Below are 17,023 nucleotides of genomic sequence, written 5' to 3'. Positions count from 1 at the left end.
TCTGAAGGACCACATTATTTGTTCTGACAGCAAATCCAGAACCATGGTTTCAAATGTAGCCAAAAGTATATAAAGTATCTTATATATCCAGACCTAACTGCTTGCATGACCTTCCTCATTGCTGCATTCACACAATGTGCAGTCTGTCCATCTGTCAGCCATATAAACACAGGGCATATCTGGGAGCACACCCACCTTCCATCTTCTCTTGTGTCTCTTCCCTCAGAGTGGTGCAGACATAGATTTTTGGCCTGGTATTGTTGCATTTTAATGCTTATATTGTCTTCTCTGCTACCAGAATATATTTTTTTTCCAGTTTTGACAGATATTTAAACACCGTTTCTGCAACCTTGGTCAGCCTCTCAGTATTGCCTGTATCTTTCAAGAGTCCCTGGGGTTGTGTGTCTCCACATTCATATATGTCCATATTTTTATGATGGTTGCATTTCTGCATTTTATCTTTCACTTTATTTAGTTCTTATCTGGAGATAATTTAGATCTCTCCAAGCTAGCTAGATGGGCTCCATCCCAACAGATGGATATTTGGGAACACCATTTATTTTAATTCCTACACTAAGAAATGACTAGTGAATTACAAATTCTCAGTTATCACTGGCTTTTCAGAGAGTACCTTAACAAGAAAGTGTCAAGAAATTTATGCAATTTTTGTCAGACTTCTATTTTCAGTCTTTTGCATGCCTTCTGCTTCCATTGTGCTTGCTCTCATCCTGTCTGGCACACAGACTGTTCCCATTTATTGATTACCATGACCCATAATGGTTGCTTTAATATTGCTAGTAGTTACTCAGTACAGTATCACACTCCTTTGCATGTGCTGTTATTTGCAAAAACACAAAAATATTGAGCTGTTGAATAGCAGTGTGTAAATGCAACATTTACAGTGTGATTATGTTGGTCTTCCACAGACAACTGTGAACTTTTTCAACAGTTCATCCACAGGACGTACCTAAGATTTTGTGGTTTTCACAAGTAACCTAAAAGTAAACTCATGATGGAGCATTACTAAGCATTTGTAGAATTCTGATAGGAGTTGTGGTTGGTAAGCAAATGGCACCATATTCAATATTGCAAGAAACTATTTATCATGGAATTATAGGAGATTCGCTTAGGATCTGTGCCTGGGCTGGTTGACAGCTAATGCTGTAGTTGGGTGTGGAAAAGGTTCGTTGGACGCTATGGGAAAAAGCATCCTCCCTGATAGGACACTTTATTGTCTCTGTCATTGCCTCTGTTTCTAGAAGATTTCTATATAAATTCACTTAGTTTCTGATAAAGATTATGCTGGGTACACTGTGTGCTGTTGGAAAATGGCTAAGAGAGCGGGGACATAGTCCTGGGAACACACCTGGGGAAGGCTAAAAAGAGCAAGGACACAGTCCTGGGAATGCACCTGGGAATGCATTGTACAAGCAAGGCTCTGGAGATTGTAACTTATATATAGATAGGGAGTAACTCAGCTTGGCAGAAGGCAACTTAGCTTGGCAGAAGGCAGGGGCAAGTTGTCCTTGAGTGTGAGACAAACAAGTTTGAGACAAACAGCTAGGAATGCAGCCAAGCCTGAGAAAGGAAGAGAGAATCCTCACAGCTGTAACCGCAAGTAGGGAGAGTACCTGAATGCTATCTTTAGAGCTTAGCCAATTATAAATGATTGATTGTTATATGCTTGTCATGCACTGTATAAAAAAGAGCCTGTTGGACAATAAAGTTGGAGCTTGCTTTATCACTCACATTGAGTCGGCCGCTTGCTTCCCCGCGCGGAACTTTCCCAGCAGTATGCTGGCCTTTTATTTCAGTATACCTTTGCCAAAAAGCCTTTGATTGTTTATGGTGTCTTATGTTGCTGTCAGAATTACACATACATCTACTACAACATTAACATTACCATTTTCAAACTCATAAACATTATGTTAGTGATATGCAGCATGTAACCATTGCATGACTTTTCCTCTGGGACAAAGGACAGCAAAGGAGGGTGATAGGCAGTTTGGAATGATAAGCAGTTTAAAATGCACTGATCATCTTATTCATAACATTAATATAATGAAAATACAGTCCTGAAGTTCTTTGGCTTGGAAGTATCCTGTATTGGTTTCAGGAGGCATCTTATCTTGGAGACAAGATTATGCATTGCTGAATGTCTATTAATCAATTACAGGTGACAGAGCTTTGTTGTTGGTACAAAGAATTTTATCTGATTAGTGCAGGTTTCTCCCTTCTTCAGTTGCACACCGGTATAACAATTCTCTGTTTTATTCTTAGTTCATGATTTGTCTTGCCTATTTGGTGCTTGACAGCTTTTGGGATATGTGATCAATATCACATGGCACTGAACCACCATTTTCCCAGCTTGGTCTTTATTCATAAAGTTCAAAATTATTTGCAATGATTCCTCTAACCTCTGTGACAACTGCTAAATTTTTCTGTCTGTACAATAACTATTTCTTAGTCAGGTACAATTGTTTTCTCAGCAAAGGGATCACCCTCATGTATCCTATATCATTTATATATCTTATATATAGCTTATGCTTCAGATGTCGGATTTGCTTTGTAGCCGTGTTAGTATCATTTGTTCAACAGTGTCTTAGAAAATACTGCTGAGAGAGTGCAGACTGCTCTGATGCATGGTTCATTATAGTCTGCTAATGTGATGTCAGTGTTTTAAATCACCTTCTTTTCTTCTTCTCACCTTTCTTAAATTTGAGGCAGGGAGATGAGAGCAGAGCAGCTTTTATTACAGCAGCTGCTGTTGACTGCCCTATGTTATGTGTTGGACTAAGGTTGGTACAGACCAACAGTGCTGCTGTAGGCAAACATCAGAGTTTTCTCCTTTTTTATTTCTTACAGTGGTAAAATTTGGCAGCTGTAGCAGATGTTTCAGCTCCTGTAGTGGAATTTATTTTACAGAACTGGTAGGTCCTTTGCTTCCTTGCTTAAATTAATGAGAAACAATCAAGAATTTTTGTAAATATATCAAATTTGGCACTAAGGGATAAAAAGAACATTCAGTTGCTGGCCAACTATTCTGTAATGGTACATCAAAGCACTCATGGGACTTATTAATACAGCAGTTTGGACCATATTTCCGATTTGTAATACCTAGTCATATGCAAGAAGGACAGAAACTCAAATGGCAGGAAAGGCCATCTCAAAGGGCCTGATCTCTTTTCTGTATAATGAATTCTGATGAAGCTGGAAAACAAAGCTGTCTGTATGGAGAAATGGGAAAGGACATAAAAGTGGATATTACCTTAGCACAACAGTGAAAGGCTTGGAAGATGGCCAAGACCTTTTCTGTTTGTATTAACATTAAGGAAAATGTATTGATTGTATCTCATGAGACCTAAATTAAGGAAAATATTTAAAAAGACAGTCCATTAAAAAGACAGAACCTGTGACATAGTAGGTGTACATACGGTGGGAATAGCCTGGCATATCAATAATATATGGGACAATGAAAAGCAGAAGTTGTAAAATAGATCCAGAATCTGTCAGCCAGAGGGATCTGTTGAGTTCCAACACCGGACCTACTGACTAAAAACTGCTACTAGCAGTTTTGAGAATGATAAATTGGCAAAAGAGTAGGTTATCCTGTTGTAGTGAAATAAAATTTTATTAAATGGAAAAAAAGTTTATAGGCAACTTTGGCTCAGATTTGTTCTAAATGTAGCTCCTATGTTTGTAATTTGAACAAAATAATAATAGAAGATTCACCAACAATATACAGATCCTTCAAGGTTAATGCAGTTTGTTAACTCTTACATTGTAAATTCTCATATATTAATGACTAAATTACTACAGGGATAATATAAATGGCTATGAAGTAAGCTTTTTCACTGATGCTGTGTGGTACAAAGCCTGACTATGTGTGTCCTGTCACTTGAGTACCATTATCTTCCAGATTTCACTAGTAAAAGATGTTTTCACTTCAGTAACACTTTGTTGTTTAGTTGATGTTTATCTCTTTGATACATCTGAGCTGTGTACTGTAAAGAGCTGAAAGAACTGAGCATTGCTAAAGAGTTTGATTAATCTATTAATCAGCTTGATTAAACTTCAAACTGCGCACGATTTTCACTGAGCCTCCATATGTGCTGGATTTCCACACAAACCCACTTAATTAAAATGTTTTCTATGCTGATACCTCTTCCTGTAGGCTGATTAATATGCATAGACTTTCTGGTGCAAAGTCATATGCAAAGAGGAAATCCAATGTTTATGTAGATAAAAACACTGCATTTTGAGCAGTCTCTTTAGAAAAATCTAGAATAATATAACAAAGTGAGTAATAAGTCCTACATCTAATTTTATTCTGCAGTGCAGCTGCTTTCTATATTTATAATGATAGACCTACTTTTTCACCCTATTACACTTATCCTATGAAAATTCCAGTAATTTAAATTCCAGTAATTTTTTTCTGCCAGAGGAAAATTTGGCAGAACATGTTTTTCTGTAGAATGAGCTATTCCTTATAGAGCCACTTGTGTCTGCCAGTATTGTATACATCCTACAAGTATGCTGATTATGGAAATCAGCACTAAATTCACTCTGTATCATACTTAACACTGCTGAGTACATGAAAGTAGCAGTGGGAGTTTCTGGGAGAAACAAGAGTCAAGTGGTCATTTTGCAGTCAAAATCTGTTATCGCCATCATCATTTAATTTGTCAAATAAATAAATCATGTAGAGAGAAAAAACAAATGTGCTTGGGCATTGTAACACTTCCTAATCTGCACTTGACTTTTCCACCATCTAGTGTTTACTCTGAGGATATGATATTGATGCAGCAGGAAGCAGAGGCATTACCTAAGTTCAATATATTGAACATTCTTCAAAGCTTATGTGAAAAATAAATACCAGATAATAAGCTTAACATTCTTTGTTGAGGATGATATGGAGCCTGACTATACTGACAGTGATTAAATATCCTGAGAGACTGATCTGAGACATGTTGGGAAAATCCAGATATTGAGAACATACACCTGTCTGCCAGATGTGTGGTATGGCAACAAGGGTGAGGAAGACTACCATGACAATTAAGCTTCAGATTTTATTTTCAGACTTGAAAATGTGAATAACAGTAAGTGTATAGATTTGATTTTTAATAAAAACAACTTGTCTTCTTCAAGTGTCTCTTACTGTTGCTGCCTGGTTAACGCACATGTAAATACATACACATGAAAACAAACTTATTTTAGTCTGTTATGTACAGCATCCCCAACAAATTAGACACATACATTTGAACATTAAAAGAGCTGCAAACAGTTTGAACATTTGGTGTGGTGCAGAAACCTTTAGTATTAGAGATGCTGTGCAATAAAATTTAGACAGAAATTCCATAAATTCATTCATGGAGTGAGATCTCAGGAGAGGGAACTGCCTCACAACAAAATTCGCCCACAATACAGTACAAGAAGATGACATTAAAAAATGAACTACAAAGACTCAATGGACTCCAGCTGTCCAGGGCTCCTCACTCTGAGCTGTTGCATTGGAAAGTGATTTTCTAAATAGAAACTTCGAGATAATATGTGCTGTAGATTTTGAAGCCTTACCTTTTTCACACAATTTGTGTGAGGATTTATCTTCCCATGACTGAGAGAAAGTATGTGAGTGCCTATGAATCACAAATGGGGTTTCTCAGAAAGATCTTGTGTGATTTGCAAACTCCTTCTCAAAAGTAGGTCTAGTCATCCCCCTGAAGAAGATTGAGTGGTGCAAAAATCATGATCTGTGGTTGTCCAGGACACAAATATTATAGCAACAGCTCCAGTCGTCTCTTTTCCCATCTTTTTTTCCTCTGATGCTGCTTGAAATCTTGCATATGGCCAGACCATACAAGTGTTCTTCTGGGCTCAACCCAGTAACTGGAGGAAATTGCTCTAGCTCAGTATTTTTTCTGTGGCAGTGTTTGAAAGTGTATTTCTAGGGAAATGTGCAATGTCAGAAAGGTCATGTAAAAATTTTGCATTTTTCTAATAAACAGCAAGATAAAGACTCCCCGAAAGCTTTGACTGAGGAGAACAAGGGCTAATAATTTCTTACGGCAGAAATAAATTCTTTAAAAAATCAAACCATACCAAATTCAGGCACTAACATATACTTAATTTCCTGTCAGGATTTAGGGAGGGTGAGCCTCTGCTGCCTAGAAACTCCAGTGCAGGACACTGTTGCCTCTCAGGAGTGAGCAATGCACTAAATATGAAATGTAAAAATCTGTGTCCTCTCTGAGTTGTCTAAATAGCTTAAAGACATGGCTAGCAAGTTAACACAAATATATTTATTAGCAATGCTTACTAAATGGTTATTGACTAGCCTATTTTAACAAATTTTTTTTAGGTTTGTCAAAGAACAGATATCCAGCAAGGGCAAGACAAAACTGGGAAAGCAAGATGTGTTTTCAACTGGATTAAGTGGATCTGTTTTAGCTAATGTGCAAACAGTCCACAATCATATCTAGAACATCCATTTTAGCTTGGAAAAGGACAATGAAACGTACCTCTGAGCTGAGTCAAGCAACACAGTTTTCAGTGGAGGAATTCCAGAGGCTATTCAAAGTCTCTGGGGTACTTTGTGTCATTATAAAGAGCCCAATCTCACATATTGTGATGAGATGATTTTACTTTTTTTACCTGTTCACACTGCTGGAGTGTGAGGTACTTCAAAGTTACCAAACACATCTGAAAGGATGAGAGAAGGAGAAGAAGGAGAAGGAGAGAGAAAGTGTGAATATGTGAGTTGTTGGGAGTGATTGCTGTAAAGTAGGAGGGGTCAAGGAAACTTTTTAGGAGGGCTGGTAGTACCAGATGCAGGCAGAAGCTCAGGAAGTAGAAAAGGAAAAGCAAAAACCGTTGGAAGAAGGAAAAAATTCAAGACTCCTGAAGAACAGAAGTAATTTAAGGAAACAACAGGGAATTAGAAGATAGCTTATGTTGTTTTCAGCTTTTTCTGGGGCATAATAAACCTTGCTTTACATTTAGATTTCTTATTCCCTCCTAAACCAGACAACTGAAATATGCAAACTGACTGACACTTTAACAGCCTTACTTCTCTTCATTGATTCTGCAAAGAACTAGTGGTGACTGCATTGATATAGTGGGTGACTGCAGAGGTGACTAGGAGAGACAGATAACACCCTGTTTTTTAGCACTAAGCTCTGTCTGAATGTGATCTCACCTAAAAAGACCTGCAAAAACCTGCCAAAGGATCACACTTCCCTTCAACAGGACAACAGCCATTTCAAAAAAAGATTCATTAGCTCTGGCAAGAGGAGAATATAAAGACAGGGAAGCCAGGTCAGGCAGTCTCCTGAGCCACTGCTTATCTGCTACAGGGTGAAAGGGAGGGAGGAAGGAGGGAAGGAGGTATTCTGTAGCTGCCCCTCACAGCTTTCTAGAGGAATGCTAGCAATTCAGCTTCTGAGTCATAGTCATAGTCATGCACTGCTGTCCTGCAGAAGGAGCAGCATTTGGAGCAGAATGGCTTCAGTCACTCCTTGAAATTGGCCCAAGTGCCAGCTCCTCAGGTCTGATGAAAGTGAATACATTCAGCCTGGGGTGTGGGATGTAACTTCATGTTTCTGTTATCCATGCAAAGTTGTCAGGCACTTGCGGTTTTAATATATTGTACTAGCTCCAACCCTGATGCAGACTGAAACCTTTAGCCTTCCTCTGGGAAAAAAAACCTCCAACAACCCCAAACAAACAACCAACAAAAAAGTTTAAATTCATTCCAGCAGCATCCACATATCGTCCTGTTGTGCAGTCTCAGAGTTTAAGCTGCGAAACTATGTTGAAGACTGTGTGTTTCAGCTACTCAAGACTTCCTTAGGCCCAGGGGTGCTAACTACTTTCCTCTCTTTGCACTCCAGATGCAGCATAGAGGTTTAAATGCAACAATGTGGTTTAGACATTCAAGTTTTGCCTCAACTGGGACTAGACAGCCACCATAATGAACAGCAATTTGACATGTCCTATGGAGTAGAAACATATTTGCACCACACTAGAAGATGGGAAAATCTACCCAGAAACAGAGTTAACATTCCCAAAGTAAAATCAAACAATTAAAAACCCAAATCCACTAAGATGGTTCTGCAGTCATTATTGCAAAGATATTATGGCAAAACAGCAAATAGGAAAGCACTCTGTGTTAGACTATGCAATGTAATGAATGTAATTGTACCATCTCAGCCCTGTTGATAATGCAATTAAGGTCTGAAAGCATTGCAGCTTTCTTCATTTCCTCATATAGGAAATAGTGAAGGGTTATGAACAGGTACAGGGTAGGATAGATACATTTACTCAAAAAAAATCCATAAAAATTACAGTCAGTTTTTTTCTCATGTCATGCTTATAATGCCACTGGTATATATAAAAGTTGTCCTGGGTTCATAGGGAAACTAGTCATATTGAAATGATTAAAGCCAGCTAGAGGGAGAATTAGCTGAGAAATCCATAGTATTTTATGGATGAGCTGGCATATATAGTGTTTACCATACTCATAACTCAAACAAGTCTTACTTATTATCTTAATGAGTGACAATAGCATATCTGGAAAACATCTGCCCTGGAAAAGGACACATCAACTACTCTGCTTGAAAAATGTAGATATAGTATTACTCTATGTCAGCCATGCATATCATATGTGGTATGAAATGTCTTCAGGGGTAAAAGAAAAAGGAGTGCATGTTTCATCTCTAAATGCCCCAGATCAGACTCTGATGTCTTTTCTCAGGATGAGTACCCCTTACTCCCTGCACAGGCTAATGGAAAAAGGGGTATGTGTTTTCTGCTCTGCAGGAGTTCAGGTTACTCTATGAATTAAATCCCAGCAGGGCTAAAATAATTTTCCAGCAAGTTTCTAAAAATCCTTTTGCATTGTAGTATAATTGTTCTTCACATTTTTATGAAGACACTGTCATTAGGAAAGAGACAAAAGCTTAAAGAAGGTGTTTCTTTTGCAAGTTTAAAAGAAATCATTTAGGTTACCATGGCCATTTATATAGCTACTCTCTTTTCCTTTTCAACTGCCATGCATGTTTTGGCTGGCATGATTACAGTATATTCCTAATCCCCAGAAGAGCATTTTTCCCATCAGAACCAGCAGCAGCTGCAGCTTGAACATGTTTATCAACACACCCACCTGTGTTTTTGTCATGGACCGCCAATGATGCCATAACTCCTCCTGTTCTTTCCTCTATGTAGGTGTTTTTAGTGACTTAAAAAAAATGGATTTTGGGAGCTGGGACATTTCACATTTGATAGATTATTTTACTGAAGTGAACTTTGCTTTAGTGGAAAAACTCCAGAAGGGTCAGACTGATGGCAATTACAAGAGGCAGTTAATACATCTTGCCATTTTAAAGAAATATAGTGTCCAGCCCTCAGCTCTTTAAAGAACAACTATTTTCTAGAATCAGCAGAAGGTTTTGCTGCTACTGTGTACACAGCTCTGGTTTTTTACATAAATTGCTGAAATACCAAACCCAACAGCATGTTATGGTTTGTTTTCTGGCTCAGGATACAGATAGAGTAATGGGAAAAAGTTAGCTTCATGGACATCTTGAATGCTTGCAATAATTCACTTTCTTCAGTAGTTATGCTTTGTCATTAGAGAGTGTGAACATTTTCATTCTTATTAACAGAGTGATCTTTAGCCAAGGAATTATCTAATAGAACAGCTGGGACACTTTGAACTGAACTGAGAACTTCAGTTCACAATTCAGAAAACTGCCTTGGCTTGGCTTTTTCTTTTGTTGTTTTTGTGTTTGTTTGTTTTTAAATAAATAGAGTAATGATCTAAAATATTTTTCACCAGTCCCTGTGCTTATCAGGTACTCTTATGTTGACTAAACTAAGGAAGGTAAGGTGGAGATGCAGATCTGTGTGGCAGCTGTGTTGTAGCGTTCATTTATATCCCTGTTCACCAAATATGGGCTTTCATGACTATCCCACATGCCTTTAAATGATATTTTTCATCTCCTTACAAAGGTCTGTTCTTAGATAGAAAATGCTGTGGTCTAAACTAGAAATGTGAGAAGACTTATATTTATTATCTTGTTAGTTCCAGAAGAGGAATCTACCAGCACTTATAGAAGACTAAGCAGAGTTTAATGGCAGTTTATGGGCTCTGTCTCTTAGCAGAATCATGTACTGTTTACAACTGTTTCCAAGACATGCAGGTGCATTGTGAGAAAATGAGCCACTACTGAAGTCATAGTATAGACACTTAGTTACAAGTGTTTCAGTCACATAGCAAGAAATTAACAATGCTGCATTTGTTTTCTTTTTAATATTTCTCATATTTCTTATTCTCATTCTAAAGGAATGCATTCTAATCCAAGGACACATTCTCATACATTCATTAATCCTGCTGCTCTAAAATGTTTCACATGAAAACTCAAAATCAGATGGCTTTATGCGTTCCAACTGGGCTTTTGTAAAACAGGGTCATCCTTGAACTTGTCATCTGCTGAGGTATTAAATTCCAGATTTCACTCAATTACATGATCTTAAGAATGTGGCAAGTTGCCATTTCTTTCTCAACTTTGAACAAATGTTATTGCATCTAACTGTTTAATTTCAGGAATCCCTCAATTATAAATGACCCTTAGCAGGAAGTTGTACATCTTCTAAAAATTTACCTATGAAGGGAATGTAAATTCTTCTTATTGCATACATTCTGTTTAGACTAAAAGGCTCCTTTTTTTTTTCAATCCAGAGTTTAGCAAACATGATTTAACAAATTAGTATTTATTTCAGACCTGTGTGCAAAGTTTGCTGTTTTCTTGCATTGGAAGAAAGTAGTGTGAAACCTGATATAGTGTCTATGCAGAAAGACTAATTGATCATTAAGACGACCCATTTATTAAAGTTGCAATTCACTACAGGCAAAAAAAAATATCTAAGATGGGGCAAAGTTTGAAATAAACAAACTCTTAAAATGAAAGAAATGCGTTAAACTAAAATAAAGCTAAGCATGCTATGTTAAAAGCAGCTGTTTCAGATAAAATCTTAACTCTGTCCTTAAATAACTGCATGCAATAAATTTCTCTTAGATAATATATTTTTATTTTCCTGAAACAGCTTTCTGAGGTATTCTCCATGTCTTTGCTTCTGTAGCTGCACTCAAAAGATAAGTTAACTGCATTTTTTGACTGAGTTCACTGCAACTGAGTTTTGACTGAGTTCTAGCAATGTAACAGTTTCACAGAAATTGTGCTAATCATACTACAATTATTAAAAACTATAAAAATTCACATAGTTGCAGACTTCAGCTCTTTGTATGCAGAATACTGCTAGCCACAAAGGATGGATTTCTTATTAGAGCAGTTTGCATTTTATCTGAGAGGTTTTAGATAAGCAAATCTGCATTTTAAATTTACATTTTTATGGAAAAGAGATTAATTATTTTTCAACATTTCTTGCATAGCTGTCCTTTCTCTCAGCTGGACTTTCTGTTGAAACAAAGTGCTCTGGACAAGTGGGTAATGTCGGACAAGACCACATGAGACCATGACTGGGCTCCTTCACTGCACAGGAAGGGAGACAGACAGTAGTGTTCCAAGGGTGGTGAGTGAGCTGCAAAGGCAGAGCCAGCACTCTCCTGGCTGGCTGAGGAGGGAAGGCAGGAGGGCTTGAGAAGTGGTTGCAGGAGGAATTGGGAAGAGATAAGGGAATGGGGCTGGGACTTGAATAGCTCAGGGGGCGGGAGGAGGCAGCTGGTGAGAAGGACAAACCTCTCCCAGAAAAGGGAGACCAAGAGAAGTGAACAGCTGCTGCAGCTGCAGGGAGCCCAGGAAACAGTAGCTGGGAAAAGACTGACTTGAAACAGGACCTACAGCAGCTAGGCCAGGAACAGCTGAGCGACTGCAGGAAGGACTTCTGGGGATCTTCCTGGTGCAGGTAGAGAGCAACTCAGACACATTGAAACCTTCTACAAGTGTTAGCAGAAAACATCTTTTGAGTAAATAAGCCATGAAAAAAGCCATATCAAGCTTTTCAGTTATGGGCTTGTGAAGGCGGAAATAGACTCCTGGACTGTCAGAATTTGGAATCCACTCCTAGATATGAAATGAGGAGGCCAGGAATGGCTTGGATTTTCTGTGGGGAAAATGCACACATCTCTGCTTGGCTGTCACAGGTGGAGAGAGCCTAAGAGGAGAGATCTGGGCTGGCACTTGTCACGAACCTATTGAAGACACCAGATCCCTGTCAGGTCATCAGCATATGAGTAACTCACAAGTTTGCAAGACATACAAATTCTAAGACTTTGCTTATCATAGGGAATTAAACCTGTCCATGAAAATGCTCAGGCTGTGAGGCCAACTAGCATGGAGTAGCTAATAGAACCATTCCTGGAACCCTTCTGATGTTTTAACCATATAATCTGTTGAGTTTGAGTTCTTGGGAAGATTTTTTAAAGCAATTAATTCACTAGAATGCTCAATTTACTAAAATAGACAGAGCCTAAGGGCTATTTCCGAGCAAGCTGAACCAAACTGAATGGTTCCGTCACATTGTGTCCTAAGAATCATAGAATCAGTTAGGTTGGAAGGGTCACAATGGGTCATCTGGTCCAGCCTCCCTACTCGAGCAGTGCCATCCTAGAGCACATGGCTCAGGATTGCATCCAGATGGTTCTTGAATACCTCCAGTGAGGGAGAATCCATGACTTTTCTGGGCAACCTGTTCCAGTGTACAATCACTCTCACAGTAAAGTTCTTCCTCGTACTCAGGAGGAACTTCCTGTGCATCAGTTTTTGCCTGTTGCCTCTTGTTTTATTGGATTCCACAACTGAGAAGAGTCTGGCACCATCATCTTGGCACTTCCCATTCATGTACTTGAATACATTAACGAGATCCTCTCTCAGTTGTCTCTTTTCAAGTCTGAACAGTCCCAACTCCCTCAGCCTGTCCTCGTAACTGAGGTGCTCTACTCCCTTAGTCATCTTTGTTGCCCATCTCTGGACCCACTCCAGCATCTCCATGTCCCTCTTGTGCTGAGGAGCCCAGAATTGGACACTGTACTCCAGGACTGGCTTCATGAGGGCTGAGTAGAGAGGCAAGATCAAAGAGTTTGCTTGCTTGACTGAGAGGACCTACAGTAGTAGAACAAACTACTCTGTTAGATGTGAATTTAGGTAAGAGTCAGCTAAATTGAGTTAGAACTAAAATCTAAACAATGCAGAGCTAACATTAGCAGGAGAGGAAGGTAAGTCAGCACTACTCCAGAATGAGTGTCACCACTGGTACAGAGTTGGGGGGTGTTAGGGTACTGCTGAAAGCCCAGGTATGAACTGCAACCATGACACACCTCCATCTGGCACTGGCAAGCTTCTGCTCCAAAGTGGCTGTTTTCCCTAACACAATTCTCCACACAGCTTTCACTGCAGGTTTGGGTTGGTGCCAGACACTCTAAATATAGTGCTATACTCAGAACAGTTTGCAATATTGTAGCCTGTTTGGTAAATAGAGGTGTTGTGACTGTAATAGACTCTGCCCGTTATGATAGCTTCTCTCAAGCATCTATTTGAATTCAGAAATACCAAAATCACTTCACTTGAAAGTGAAGTACCTCTCTCTCCTGATGGTGCAGGCTCATGAGGCTGAAAGTCTTTTAAAGGGAACTGATGGTGGAATGTTTGCTGTGAGACATCTTCCATTTTGGAAATTCTTCTTTGCTAGCCCCTGGATGCATTGTGAATCCCATTGTTCCCATCACTGATGAAAGCTGGTGAGGTGAACATGGACTAAGGCAAATTTAAAAAAAACCCCTAATGCTGAGCTACTATCAAATTTCAAAGTTAGAATTTCAAGCTGGCATCCAATATGAATGGCTAAATTCCAGAAGTTCTTCTAATAAATAAATAAATAAGAAATAAGACTCATACTTGTCAGAATCGAAGGTTTGTCTAGAAGAAGTAAAATTTAGGGAAGCTAACATGCTAATTACTATTAGCATGGCTGAAAACTTAACAGTAGATATAACATGCATATTTTGCTAACTATACTGTACCTGGGTGTATACAGGACTGTGCTTTCCTGATTGCCCAAACTGGGGGAGCACAGGGAAAGCTGTGAATTGTGGGGTATGATTGCTGGCCTTGCTTTGAATGGAAATGAGAGTAACAAACAAAATAGGAAATTTTGCACATCAAGGTTTCACATGAAAACAGCATCATGGCACTGAGCGAGAAGCTAAGCAGAACTAATACAGTGCTTTGTGTCTGTATTAGTGTCTGCATTTCTGCAGTTATTTATGAATTTCTTGACTAAACAGATACAGAGCAAAGTTCAGTTGTAAGCACAAGAACTTTGTTAAATGGGCCTTTAAAAATTAAGCATTAATCCAGGAACAAAGATTGTGCAAGTGAACATTTTTGAAAATACTCCACTGTAGTGTCAAGCCTGTAATTTTTATAGGCTGAAAGTTAGTTAAGTTGCAGAACCTGGTAAAAAGCGGGGTTTTAAATACTTGCTTCAAAAACTGGAACAGGTACAGACTACTTTCCTTTAACAAATCTGTAATTTATAGTAAACTATTCCCTAATCACTCACATATTCAGCACAGCTGGTTTACTTAGCCTCTCATTCAGAAGAAAGCAGTATCACAGCATGGTAGCAGGAAATAAAAGGGATTTACAAAGAACTGGTCACAGAAGAGATTAAGTACAAAATCTAATTAAAACCACTTTGAAATGTTATTTAGTCTCTGTAACAGTGTAGTGGATTTCTTTTGGGGAATACTGAATGCTTCAGTAATTGCTGACAGAAATGTGTATCCCCAGTTTGTCTTTACTATGACATATAGGCTTAATATTTTCATTCGTATGAAGTTTTTATTTTATTAATAGTTATCTAAATTCTATAAGAATTTTCATAGGTAGATTTTTTTTCCCCCCTAAGGTGACTGTTTACAGGATATTGGGAAGGTCGTGGTTTTAAACCAAAAAGGCCACTGACTTCCTAGGTGAAATTGTGTAAACTTCCTGAAAAGGAATGTTCTGATAACCTTGATGTAGGGCTTTTTTTTCTTTTTTTCCCCCTTCTATTTAAAAAGCCAGCTCATATGTTCATGTTATAATGAAAAATAATTCTACAGTTGTAGAAACTGTCTTTGGTAGATATTTTGGTCTCAGATTTGTAAGCTTTAGTAAAAAAAAAAAGCCTAGATCACATTCATAGTAGTCATTTAGTACATTGCTATGAAACAAGCTCAGGGAGATCGGATGTGTGATTATATCTATGATCCTGATCCACTTTGTATACAAGTGACTTTTGAAGAGGCACAAGTCTGTGACATGCCTCTGTCATTTGTAAAGTACTTTGCCAAGGACACAAAGCTCTTAAATATCCCACAGCAAATAAAAAACTTTCCAAAACAATGGTGGGATGTGAATTTTCCAGAGCAGATTTGTAAACCAATGGGAAGCTATGCCTAGACATGAGAAGTGGACTAGGAAAAACACAGATTAATTCATTTCCACTCTGATCCAAAGCATTTTTTTCTGTAGCTGCAGTCAGTAGCAGTCTCTCTGTAGGCTTCCATGGGCTCATGCTAATGATCTAAAATGAGTTATTTTCTTTAGTAAGGTTCCCTGTGGCTTTTGGCAGGTTTTTGTGAGCCATGCAGCCCTAATAAAACTCTTTCCACTGATGCCAAAACTAACAATATCCTCTTTTTCTATTTTTTGTGATGTATACATATAAAATGAGAATGAAGAAGAAGAAATCCTAGCAGGGAATGTTCAAACAGCACACAAAGCCATATAAGGCTGGAGTTTGCAGGCTTTTATCAACCGAAATGGCTCTGGCTTTTCTGTTCCCTAAGAACCTCAGCATTAGGCCCCAAGAATTTTCTGCAGAGCTCCAGAAGTGTAGTAAAAGAAGAAAGTTTAATGCCTATTTTAGATACACACAATTATGCCGTTGCTTTCTTCTGTTCTTATGAGAAAAGACCTAAATGTTTTGAGTCACGTAATTTTCCTTCTTTCGCTCTCTGTTTAGTTCTTCAGCGTTTTCACAAGGAAGAAGAAAGAGAACTGATTTCCTACCAGGTATGAGGAAAGAGACATATATTTTATCCCTAGTTTTTAAAAGGAGATGAAGGGATGGGGAGAGTGAGAAATCATGGGTTATTTAATTTTCCTCTTAGTTCTGCTTTTGAATAATCCTTGTGTGTTGCATTCTTGTATACTTTTCCCTTTGGCTTATTGCACCTTTTTCTTTTGCTCTGTGCTTTTTGTTTTCTTTAGTGATGTAAGCATCAAACCCTAAGAATAATTTTATTTGTGTTTTACTGATTAAGATTGGTGTAACTCACCTCACTGTGCAACTTGGCCTCATATGATACAGAGTAGAATTCAGTGATTGGGAAATAACTTTTAATCACAGGAAATGCACTTATGTATTAAGAAAATACACATTTGTATTAAAATTAACTGTCAAGATTTTTTTCAACAATGGATGATTCTTATTTGCATTCAAAGCAGTAAATAAGTGATGTTAAAAGAAAAATAAGGAGGTTTGTCAAATACAGTTCCAGTCTTTCTTCTATCCTGTTCTGGATTTATATACACCCACTCTACTGTTTGACTATGTCCTGCTAATACAGTGCAATCCAACCTTGTCAGCTGTAGACATATTCAATGTATACAGATTTAAGCAAAAATAATAGATTCTGAACCTAATTTTCCTGTTTCAAGCCCCTCATTTTTCCATACAATTAAACAGATGAAGAGGAAGTCTTCTAGGATTGTCTAGGATCAAGGTACACAGGGATAAATAGTCCAGGTTATGAGTTTTTTTCTCATGTTGGTCTGCTAAATTTCAGCACAACTAAACTGAAGTTCCTGCTACAGAAGTGCTCACCCATTGCTGTGTGAATTACCATCAAAACATTCCCATCTTCTTTGAGGTTGTCTTTGATATTAGTGAGCTTAAAGGTAGCAGATGCATTTATACAAACTCTCTAATGACTAATGTGAGAAAATTCAGCAAGAGG

Source organism: Acanthisitta chloris, unplaced genomic scaffold (genome assembly GCF_000695815.1).
Source record: "Acanthisitta chloris isolate BGI_N310 unplaced genomic scaffold, ASM69581v1 scaffold7283, whole genome shotgun sequence".
Taxonomy (NCBI): domain Eukaryota; kingdom Metazoa; phylum Chordata; class Aves; order Passeriformes; family Acanthisittidae; genus Acanthisitta; species Acanthisitta chloris.
Note: the sequence above shows the minus strand (reverse complement) of the source record.